The following is a 9,003-nucleotide window of genomic DNA, read 5'->3' on the forward strand; positions in this document are numbered from 1 at the left end:
GGCTCCTCAGCCAATGTGTAAATCGGCTGTGTAGGAGCTCGGTCACGCTATTTACTGTGAAAGTGAAAGCAAGGGAGAGATTTCTAGCAGTGTGTGCTGTGCTCTCTGCCTCCCCCTACAGTGCAGTACCCAGCATGGAGACTAAGGTACAGAGCTGCATTTGCCAATTTTTAAAAAGGCTGTCATATTATAATTATATATATATAAAATGTGTGTGTTATATGTGTGCATGTTTATATATGTGTGTGTGTGCATGTGTGTGTTATATGTGTATGTTTATATGTGTGCATGTGTGTTATATGTGTGCATGTTTATATATGTGTGTGTGTTTTTATATGTGTATGTTTATATGCACTGGCGAGGCACAAGCAGGCTACATGACGGGCACAGTGAGGCTGCATATGATGGGCACTGGTGAGGCTGCGTTGATCTCCTGTAGCATGTCCACAGTCTCTGACCATCTCCTGTACCATGTGTGCAGTCTCTGACCATCTCCTGTACCATGTGCGCAGTCTCTGACCATCTCCTGTACCATGTGCGCAGTCTCTGACCATCTCCTGTACCATGTGCGCAGTCTCTGACCATCTCCTGTACCATGTCCGCAGTCTCTGACCATCTCCTGTACCATGTCTGCAGTCTCTGACCATCTCCTGTACCATGTCTGCAGTCTCTGACCATCTCCTGTACCATGTCCGCAGTCTCTGACCATCTCCTGTACCATGTCCGCAGTCTCTGACCATCTCCTGTACCATGTCTGCAGTCTCTGACAAAAATAAAGGAGAAAGGAGCAATTTCCCCTGTAATGGTTTTTTTTGGTAGCAAAACAATATATGTAATAATAGTAGGAGAATGTTGAATAAAAAAGGTTTAAATATTTATTGGTACGTCAAAAATATGACACATTGGTTAAAAAATGAACTCCACTGGACAGTTGGTGAAAACTGGAACACAACATTAATATAAAATGGGTGTACATATACAGACAAAAACTTCACATAAACACTGTACAAATTTGAAGACAGTGGAGACATGACCCTGACACATTTCAACCCATGATATGGGTCTTCTTCAGAGGGGTGGTCTGCTACGGAAGGAAAACAACATGAGCATATACATTAGAGCTGCAACTAACGATTAATTTGTCTGTCGACTAATCTATCGATTATTTTTTCGATTAGTCAACGACTATCCGATTATTTTTTTTATTTTTTAATGAATCTAGTGTTTTTTTGTTTTTTTTGATTAGCTAATTAATCCTTTGGATAACCTTGAGAGTATTGTATTGTAGAGTATTGTATTGTAGAGTATTGTATTGGCGGGCAGTGTATTGTACTGCATTGGCTGGCAGAGTATTGTATTGCAGAGTATTGCATTGGCTGGCAGAGTATTGTATTGCAGAGTATTGCATTGGCTGGCAGAGTATTGTATTGCAGAGTATTGTATTGGCTGGCAGAGTATTGCATTGGCTGGCAGAGTATTGGCGGGCAGAGTATTGCATTGGCTGGCAGAGTATTGGCGGGCAGAGTATTGGCGGGCAGAGTATTGCATTGGCTGGCAAAGTATTGTATTGCAGAGTATTGGCGGGCAGAGTATTGGTGGGCAGAGTATTGGCGGGCAGAGTATTGGCGGGCAGAGTATTGCTTTGGCTGGCAGAGTATTGGCGGGCAGAGTATTGCATTGGCGGGCAGAGTATCGGGCTGGCAGAGTATTGGCAGGGTATGGAGGGATGTCTGCTTCCATCCGACCTCTCCCCTCCACTGCACAGATCAGTACAGAGAGGGGAGAGAGAAACCGGCGTCATGTCATGACGCCGGTTTGTTCACAAGTGATCGCTCCATTGGAGCGATCACATTGTAAACGCCTGGGTGTAGAAAGATGGCCGCCGCTTCGGAGCTAGGCCGAAGCCGCGGCCTCTCCTAAGGCCGAGACTGCGGAGCGCTCCATGTGCGCTCGGATCACGGATCGGTGACGATCCGTTGCACCTCTATGGACGGCGGCATGGAAGGGGGGAAGAGAGGGGGACGGCGGCACAGAGGGGGAGAAGAGGGGGACGGCGGCACGGAGGGCAGCGGTAGATACTAAGCACTGCCCCCACTGTGACGCATCGACCCCCTGCACGCACATCGACGTATTTTCTTAGTCGACGTAGTCGATTACGTCGACGCGTCGTGGCAGCTCTAATATACATTGAAAATTACTTCAATACAGTATAAATATCTGGAGTCCTGACATAGTTACCATGAGCATATCTGGATGTACAGTATTCGGTAACTATGTCAGGACTCCAGATATTTATACCAGGGCTTGACAAATTTGCTTGGAATCTAGGAGCCAGCTAAAAAAGTTAGGAGCAAGGTCGGTAACGGCAATCCGGGCCTGTCCCTGGCCTGACATGGAGATGAGGGGAAGATAGCGCAGCGCACCCCCCCCCCCCCCCCGTCTCCAAGTCATTGCCCATAGCTCTTAGAGGGACATTTTTTTTTCCTTTTTTTTTCCAAATGACAATTTTTTTTTTTTTTATTGCATTTTAGTGTAAATATGAGATCTCATATTTAAGAGGACCGGTCATGCTTTTTTCTATTACAAGGGATTTTTACATTCCTTGTAATAGGAATAAAAGTGACACAATTTTTATTTTTTCTTAAAAGAACAGTGAAAAAAATAAAAATAAAAGTTAAAGTAAGAAAATAAAAATAATTTTAAACGCGCCCTGTCCCGCCCGCATATGAAAGTGGTGTTCAAACCACACATGTGAGGTATCGCCGTGATGGGTAGAGCGAGGGGAATAATTCTATCCCTAGACCCTCTCTGTAACTCAAAACGTGCAACCTGCAGAATTTTTTAAACGTCGCCTATGGAGATTTTAAAGGGTAAAAGTTTGTCGCCATTCCATGAGCGGGCGCAACTTATCTTTATATCTTTCACAATATAAAAAAAAAATTGGGCTAACTTTACTGTTTTCTTATTTTTTTATTAAATAAATTATTTTTCCCAAAAAAAGTGCACTTGTAAGTCCTCTGCGCAAATACGGTGTGACAGACTGTTTTGCAACGACCACCATTTTATTCTCTAGGGTGTTAGAATAAAAAATATATATAATGTTTAGGGGTTCTAAATAAAGGGAAGGAGATAGGCAGGCAATAAAACCAGGCAGGGGAAGCTCCATTAGCATTGCTGGTTGTCATACCAACGGCCACCACAAGAGGGCGCCAGATTCAAGAAGGAATCATAGGACCGCAGAAGGCCTCAAAGCCGCGGCCTCAATTACCGGCCGCCGGCGGAACGGCCCGACGCGATCACGCCGGGGGGGGGGGGGGGGGTCCACGGAGACAGGATACCCCCAGCTGTGCTGCCCAGGTGCCAGGCCGCTAATTCTAGTCGCAAATGCGACCTGGCACCCGGGTTTTGTCGAGCCCTGATTTATACTATATTGAAGTCATTTTCAATGTATATACTCATGTTGTTTTCCTTCCGTAGCAGGCCACCCCTCTGAAGAAGACCCATATCACGGGTTGAAACGCGTCAGATTCACGTCTCCACTGTCTGCAATTTTGTACAGTGTTTATGTAAAGTTTTTGTCTGTATATGTACACCCATTTTATATTAATGTTGTGTTCCAGTTTTTACCAACTGTCCAGTGGAGTTCATTTTTTAACCAATGTGTTATATTTTTGACGTACCAATAAATATTTAAATCTTTTTTATTCAACATTCTCCTACTATTATTACATATATTGTTTTGCTGTCAAAAAAAACCATTACAGGGGAAATTGCTCCTTTCTCCTTTTTTTGTCATTACTTAGGGGTGAGCAGCACTCTCCAACCTTTCGGTAGTGTGTTTCTTTTTCTTTTTATTGTCCGCAGTCTCTGACCACCTCCTGTACCATGTCCGCAGTCTCTGACCACCTCCTGTACCATGTCCGCAGTCTCTGACCACCTCCTGTACCATGTCCGCAGTCTCTGACCACCTCCTGTACCATGTCCGCAGTCTCTGACCACCTCCTGTACCATGTCCGCAGTCTCTGACCACCTCCTGTACCATGTCCGCAGTCTCTGACCACCTCCTGTACCATGTCCGCAGTCTCTGACCACCTCCTGTACCATGTCCGCAGTCTCTGATCACCTCCTGTACCATGTCCGCAGTCTCTGATCACCTCCTGTACCATGTCCGCAGTCTCTGATCACCTCCTGTACCATGTCCGCGGTCTCTGACCACCTCCTGTACCATGTCCGCGGTCTCTGATCACCTCCTGTACCATGTCCGCGGTCTCTGATCACCTCCTGTACCATGTCCGCGGTCTCTGACCACCTCCTGTACCATGTCCGCGGTCTCTGACCACCTCCTGTACCATGTCCGCGGTCTCTGACCACCTCCTGTACCATGTCCGCAGTCTCTGACCATCTCCTGTAGCATGTCCGCAGTCTCTGACCATCTCCTGTAGCATGTCCGCAGTCTCTGACCACCTCCTGTACCATGTCCGCAGTCTCTGACCACCTCCTGTACCATGTCCCCAGTCTCTGACCATCTCCTGTACCATGTCCCCAGTCTCTGACCATCTCCTGTATAAATTTTTTTTTTTATAACAGTCAATTTTGGTATCGGTTTCGGGATCAAGGAAGATTTATTTTCGGTATCGGTTTCAGCACATCCCTAGTTATGACGATAAGTATGTACAGTTTTAGTAACACCTGTCAAACCTGCAAAATTTAGCTTAGGTTTTTAGATTTGTTTTACCCTTAAATGTGAAGGGGTTAAAGGCTAAGGACTCATTTACACTATGTGCAGAAACTTGTATTTTTCTGTACCTGTTTAATGCAGGTCTCTGTGCAAGGGCACATATAAAAAAAATTTTTCTATGTGCTCTGTTCATACCACAACATAGCAGTGTTGTGCAGTGTGGACAAATGCCGAATGTATGCATTTTTCAGCAATGCAAAGCACATGAACACAGGTAATGTTCTATAGAAAAGCAACCCAAATTAAAGTAATGTAATAAAAGGAAATAGGCAAAAATGTATGTAGCGCTGGCTCCTGACGAGCAGGAGCTATATATGTTTTTTAAAGTTAATTAACAGTTGGGTTTTGGGACTAATTTTCTAAATTTATGGTTTCAGTACCAGTCTAGCTGGGTTGCACTGGGTTCTCCTTGACCGCAGGTGTTGCTGTCACCGCCGGCAAGAGTAAGAACCCAGTTTAGCTGGGTGTATTGAATGCCACTGTTTCTTTTGGAACCAGCCCAGTGGGCGTGTTCTTCTGCTGTGCATTCTGGGAGGTGGTATTTAAGGTACTGACATCACAAGCTTCAGGATTCCAGAGATTTTTTTCTGCCTGTTCGGTTGGTCCTCCTGACGCAGCCCATGGCCCTCCTGGCCTGGAGTGAGGAACCATGCATTTTGAGTCTCGGGGCTGGGTATCCCAAGGCAACGCAACTACAGGGACAGGCCTGAATGGATTTCAGGACCTATTGATCCAAAGGTGGTCCGGTGCCGTCTCATCTGAAGGGAGAGGCCCAGCAACTGGAGAAACCCCAGGGGAGGACACTTCAGGAGAAGGCCATGCACAAGGCTGGCTTCTCTGAAGGAGACTGGAGGCTTAGTTGAAGGACACTACATGGATCTACACTCATACGGTATTGCCAGATCGGCTGAGAGATACTGGTACCGTATGATAGCTCTCTAAATTTGTCAAATATCCTACGCTCAAGTCTGTGGCAGAGATTTTACTTAACACCCTACCAGTTGCTAGGCCTAGTGAGAGGGGGTTGTAAAATCCAGTTGTGAAACGGTTGTTATTCTCTGGATTTTTTTCTATAAGAGACTTTCCATTTTTGCAGTCTGAAGTACCTGAACTTCCTCCTAACCCTCTATCCTAAACTGAGAGACTCTGTTTCTGTTTCAAATAAATAACCCAAAAGAAGATTCAGTGTCAGTTTCCACATTTCTTTGGGCCATCTACCACAGGAACCCCTAGACGGAGAAGAGGTCAAGAAGGTAACGGTAAGCCTAATAAAACCAGCAGCTCCTTTGGGGGTCAGTGCTACATGTATGAAAGAAACTCACATCAATAACTATTATTAGACATTTACATTTATTTTTGTGTGTATTGATGTAAGTTGATGTGCGTTTCTTTCATACATGTTTGCCTATTTCCTATGTTATCACATTACAAATCACAATAAGTGTATATTGATTAGTTTGTGTGAAAGTTAGCGCAGCTACCAGTTATGGTATGTATACTGGATTATTATTTTTTTTGTATATACTACTAATGGCCGTGATCAGTGACTTATAGTGTGACTGTGATACTGCGTCAGAAAATCTAACACTAACTGACATTGGAGTGACTACAGTGATCAGTGCTTAAACTATACACGTCTCTGTACTAATGACACTGGTTAGGAAGGGGTTAACATCTAGGGTGATGAAGGGGTTAAATATGTGCCTAATAATCTTTACTGTGTGATGATTTTACTAAGCAATGTGCGGGTTTTTACTCTTTACTCTACCTTCTTTGCAAAAAAAAAAAAAAAAAAAGAATGGCAAATCTCTGCTGTCTGTAGAAAGTAAGGATGAGCTCAAGCGTGTTTGCATGGAACACGTGCAGGGCCCGGCAGGAAGTCGGCGCAGCGCTGTGCTAATCACAGGCAGTGAGACATTGCCCCGATGTGCGGCTGCAGAGATCGGGCAATGTCTCACTGCCTGTGATTAGTGCAGTGCTGCACCGACTTCCTGGCGGGCTCTGCACTTGGTCCATGCGAACAGACCTGAGCTCATCCTTAGTAGAAAGCCCTGTGTTGTTTACCTATACAGGGCTCTCTCCTGTCATTGGCTCTGCTAATCAACAAGTGCCTACCATAAATCATTGGCCGGGACCTGCTGATCGGCTTGTGCTGCAGCGAATAACAGCACAGTCTTCTGGGCCATGCACGTATATGCACGAGCGAACCCGGAAGAAAAAGCACAACGTACAAGTACGCGATTGTGCCAGTACTGCAGCGGGTCAGAAAGAGGTTAAAAACCGCGCAATGCTTGTCATGCAAAAAGGATCTGGAGCTTGTTTTTGAATGACAAATGCGCATAGGGCAGGCCATTGAAATGAATAGACTATTCCTATGCGACATGCAGAATTGTGTGAAAATCACACAGAGCAAACACTCGTTCTCACTACGCGTTATGTGAAAGGGGTCTTAGATGCGGGTGCTCTCCTTGAAGCGTCATGTTTTTTTTGTTTTTAATCTGTGGCTCCACCAAAATGGCAGTGCCATCCATTCATAGATTCATTCAGTGAACTGTGAATGGAAAGACTACAAGTCTCCTCTACCACCACAACAGTGCACTTGTCAATGGAACACAAGTGCAGTGACAATGTGCTGCTGGTAGTCCAGTGTTTACTTTCTCCAGCCCTACAATACCAGCTCCATACAGATCTGGGGCTAGAGGAATGCTCTGCAGAAGATTGAACATTGCACCCACCATCCACTAAGCAAGGGTGCATTGTTCTGCAGGCTTCAATGCACAAGTGCAATACATGCACGTTTTATTAATGTCAAGCATTTCTGATATGTTTGCAGAAGATGGACTATGACTTTAATCCTCCACCGAGATAAACAGATCAGCACTGTACCTGCTCCAAAGTCAGACTCTATTTCTATCGGTCAGCATACATCTTCACACTGCTCTGCAAACCCCTACAGGAACCAAGCCTCACTTTCACATTCCAAGAACCAAGCCTCACTTTCACATTCCAAGAACCAAGCCTCATTTTCACATTCCAAGAACCAAGCCTCACTTTCACATTCCTAGAACCAAGCCTCACTTTCACATTCCAAGAACCAAGCCTCACTTTCACATTCCAAGAACCAAGCCTCACTTTCACATTCCAAGAACCAAGCCTCACTTGCATATTCCAAGAACCAAGCCTCCCTTTCACATTCAAATTACCACACTTTGCTTAACAGTCCAGGAACCAAGCCTCACATTCACATTCAAAGAACCAAGCCTCACTTTTACATTCAAAGTATCACATTTTACTAGCACAGGCCATGGAACCAAGCCTCCCTTTCATATTCAAAGTACCATATTTCATGTAACAGTTCAGGAACCAAGCCTCCCTTTCACATTCAAAGTAACACGCTTCATTATCACAGGCCAGGAACCAAGCCTCGCTTTCACAGTCCAGGAGCCAAGCCTCACTTTCACTTTCAAAGAATCAAGCCTCATTTTCAGCTCTGGTTGTTGAATTACTACTCTGAATCGTTTTATGGTTTTGCAGTTTCCTCTAGCAGAGGCACAGAGCATTATACCTCCTAACATTTTGACATAGGAATAAGGGACACCTATTAGCAAATGTATGTAAGCATAGGACACACCCCCTTAAAGGAGCTATAACCCCCCCAAAAAAGGTTAAAGAGGGAGTCCACCTAAAAAATATTAAAAGCCAGCAGATACAAATACTGCTGACTTTTAATAAATGGACACTTACCTGTCTCAGGGTCCAGCGATGTCGGCAGCTGAAGCCGAGCAAAGCCAGCAGCTACAAATACTGCAGCTGCTGACTTTTAATAAATGCACACTTACCTGTCTCAGGGTCCAGCGATGTTGTCGGCAGCTGAAGCCGAGCAATCGCTTGGCTCTCGCTGCTGCCGCCACCATTCTCATTGATGTAATCAGGAAATGAAATGTTGCGGCTTCACTTCCCGGTTCCCTAGTGCGCATGCGCGAGTCGCGCTGCGTGTCATAAGTGGTCCCCACTATCTCCTGGGACCTGTGTGTTTCCTAGGAGACAGTGGGGGGGGGGGGTCCAGGAAGGGGCGTGACTCCCGCGGGAGTCTATTCCCGGAAGTGGGTGCAAATACCTGTATTATACAGGTATCTGCACCCCCTCCCCCCTGAAAGGTGCCAATTGTGGCACCAGAGGGGGGGAGGAATCCGATGAGCGGAAGTTCCACTTTTCGGTGGGACTCCGTTTTAATTAAATCCACAAGTGCTTTTTTTTTTTACCAC

At 45.4% G+C, this 9,003-nt stretch overlaps 1 protein-coding gene across 3 annotated transcripts in view; it reads right to left on the reverse strand.

Annotated features, from left to right (window-relative positions):
- The window catches only part of CEP63 (centrosomal protein 63), a 44,084-nt gene extending 36,362 nt beyond the window's left edge, over positions 1–7,722 (reverse strand). For 2 of the 3 annotated variants that reach the window (XM_077488652.1, XM_077488650.1), the window contains exon 1: positions 7,625–7,706. The gene's annotated coding sequence lies outside the window, so the exon portion shown is untranslated. Of the gene's footprint in view, positions 1–7,624 lie in introns of all 3 variants that reach the window. The other variant, XM_077488651.1, reaches the window with a different exon arrangement.
- Between the last annotated feature and the right edge of the window lie 1,281 nt (positions 7,723–9,003).

Source organism: Lithobates pipiens, unplaced genomic scaffold (assembly GCF_037356315.1).
Source record: "Lithobates pipiens isolate NorthernLeopardFrog02 unplaced genomic scaffold, aLitPip1_a1.2 Scaffold_18, whole genome shotgun sequence".
NCBI classification, from domain to species: domain Eukaryota; kingdom Metazoa; phylum Chordata; class Amphibia; order Anura; family Ranidae; genus Lithobates; species Lithobates pipiens.